Source organism: Otolemur garnettii, unplaced genomic scaffold (genome assembly GCF_000181295.1).
Source record: "Otolemur garnettii isolate 467f Iridium unplaced genomic scaffold, OtoGar3 scaffold00105, whole genome shotgun sequence".
Taxonomy (NCBI): domain Eukaryota; kingdom Metazoa; phylum Chordata; class Mammalia; order Primates; family Galagidae; genus Otolemur; species Otolemur garnettii.
In genome coordinates, this window is record NW_003852500.1 from 3,809,089 (window position 1) to 3,812,304 (window position 3,216).

Consider the following 3,216-nt stretch of genomic DNA (forward strand, 5'->3'; position numbering starts at 1 on the left):
CTGGGACTACAGGCACCTGCCACAATGCCCAGCTAGTTTTTCTATTTTTAGTAAAGATGGGGCTTCAGCCTCCCAAGTAGCTAGGGCTACAGGTGCCTGCCACCACACCTGGCTAGTTTTTCTATTTTTCTTCTTCTTATTATTATTATTTTGTTGTTGCAGTTTTTGGCTGGGGCCAGGATTGAACCCACCACCTCCGGGATATGAGGCCGGCGCCCTAATCCTTGAGCCATAGGCACCGCCCATTATTATTATTATTATTTTGAGACAGAGCCTCAAACTGTTGCCCTGGGTAGAGTGCTGTGGGATCACAGCTCACAGCAAGCTCCAACTCCTGGGCTCAAGTGATTCTCCTGTCTCCACTTCCCCCACCTGCCACAATGCCCAGCTATTTTTTTGTTACAGCCATCATTGTTGTTTGGCAGGCCCGGGCTGGATTTGAACCTGCCAGCTCAGGTGTATGTGGCTGGCACCTTAGCTGCTTGAGCTACAGGCGCCGAGCCTATTATTATTTTCTTGAGACAGTGTCTTATTTTGTCGCCCTCGGTAGAGTGCTATGGCATCGCAGCTTACAGCAACCTCCAGCTCTTGGGCTTAGGAGATTCTCTTGCCTTGGCCTCCTGAGTAGCTGGGACTACAGGCACCTGACACAATGCCTGGCTATGTTTTTGTTGTTGTTGCAGTTTGGCTGGGGTCGGACTCGGACCTGCCACCCTCGGTATATGGGGCTGGTGCCCTACTCACTGAGCCCAGGCGCCGCCCTCTTTTTATTATTTTTTTGAAACAGAGTCTCAATTTGTCTCACTCTGTCTCACTTGGGGTTGTTGTCAGTTATGACGCCAGGGCACTCTACTCAAGTCTCATTCTATTTGGGTAGAGTGCTCTGGTGTCATAGCTCACAGAAACCTTAACCTCTTGGGCTCAACTGATCCTCTTGCCTCAGCTTCCCAAGTAACTGGGACTACAGGCACCTGCCACAATGCCCCCCTAGTTTTTCTATTTTTAGTAAAGATGGGGATATCACTCCTGCTCAGGCTGTTCTCAAGCTCCTGAGCTCAAACAATCCATTTGCCTCAGCCTCTCAGAGTGTTGTGATTACAGGCATGAGCCACTGCACCTGGCCTTAGGGGGATGGCTCTTGATTGCCTCTTTCAGCTTCTTGGGGACACCAGGTGTTCCTTGACTTACAGCTGCATCATTCCAATCTCTGTCTCCATCTTAAAATGGCCTTCTTCTCTTGTCTGTCTTCCATCTCTTATAAGGACATTTATCATTGGATTTAGGACCAACTCTAACACAGGGTGATCTAGCCTTGAGATCTTTACCTTAACTCCATCTGCAAAGACATTTATTTCAAATAAATTCACATTTTGAGGTTCCAGGTGGGCATGTCTTTTGAGGGGGACATCATTCAACCCAGTATGCTGAGAGTGTTGTCCAATGTATTCTTGGCAAAAGCATGAGTCTCTAAAGGCATGGTTGTCCCTGTCATGTCCAGCAAGTGTCCGTGTGATCAACAGAGGGCCTGACACACAGGAGTCAAACACCTGGACAACTGAAGGGAGAAAGCAAGTTAGGATGAAGACTGGACAGAGCGTGAGCTGGAGGTAAGAGAGTGGGACTGAGTCATTTCGTTTCCTATTCCTGTGTGTGGCAGGCTGTTTGTGCTCATTGAGCACGCCCTTTCCCCACTTTGCAGAATTGTTACAAGGTTAAGGTCTAGAGGTCACCAAGCACCTAGTAAGACTCTATGTGGAGTGGCCATGATGGTGTGAGTGGGGACACTCCAGGCAGGGAACATTCTGGTTTGCAGGTAAAGGTGGAGAAGGTGGGCCCACTACAGACCTGACTTCTAAGAAGTACAGGGAGCTGCTATCTGGGGTGACAGGAAGAGGTCAAAATCAAGGGCCCAAATCAGATGTGGAGGCTCACTCCTGTAATCCTAGCACTCTGGAAGGCCAAAGCAGGAAGATCACTTGAGGTTAGGAGTTGGAGACCAGCCTGAGCAAGAGTGAGACCTTGTCTCTATAAAAAATAGAAAAATTAGCCAGGCATTGTGGAGCATGCCTATAGTCTCAGCTACTTGGAAGGCTGAGGCAGGAGGATTGCTTGAGCCCAGGAGTTTGAGGCTAGAGTGAATTATCATCATAATTCACTGCACTCTAGCCAGGGTTGACAGAGCTAGACCCTGTCTCAAAAGAAAAAAAAACTTTTTGAATATATGTCAGTTTTACAGATGATAAAACTGAGGCTTGGGAGGGTATGAGTTAGTGGTTCAAAGTATGAGTTTAGACTGATGGGAGACTTGTATGTGGTTTGCAGCTAGGCTCTGCTGGACATTCTCAGGTGACCTCAGGTCTGGGGGTTATCTGGATCCCTAAATCCAGGAAGAAGACTTAGGAGGTCCTAGTGTGACCCATTATATTATTATTTTTTTATTTTTATTTTTTTTGAGACAGAGCCTCAAGTTGTCTCCCTGAGTAGAGTGCCATGGCATCATACGTCACAGTACCCTCCAACTCTTGGGCTCAAGAAAGCCTCTTTCCTTAGTTTTTCTATTTTTTTTAGTAGAGACAGGGTCTCACTTTTGCTCAGGCTGTCTCAGACTTGTGAACTTAAGCTATCCACTCGCCTTGGCCTCCCAGAGTGCTAGGATTACAGGCATGAGCCACTGTGCCCGGCCACTATTATTGTTATTGAGACAAAGTCTTACACTGTCACCCTGGGTAGAGTGCTGTGCTGTCGTAGCTCATGGCAACCTCAAACTCCTGGGCTTAAGTGATCCTCTTGCCTTAGCCTCCCGAGTAGCTGGGACTACAGGTGTCCACCACAATGCCCAGCTAGTTTTTCTATTTTTAGTAGAGATGAGGTCTCACTCTTGGTCTCAAACTCCTGAATTCAGGTGTTCCACCCATCTCAGTCTCCCGTAGTGCTAGGATTACAGGTGTGAGCCACCATGCCCAGTTTAGCCATTATATTATTAATATTATTAATAATAAAATCTGAGCTTTCTCCCTTTGCCCAAAGCCCACTCTAGCTGGGAATCAGTCACTCAGACCTGCTTTGCTCACCCTATATGAGGTCATCCTGGGGATGGCTCACCTTTAAGTTGCAGTACTGTACTGCTTGGATATGGCACCTTTCCCCGCACCCCGACCAAACTGGGAGTCCCCAAGAGCTGCCTCTGATTCCATTTCTTTTTTTTTTTTTTTTTTT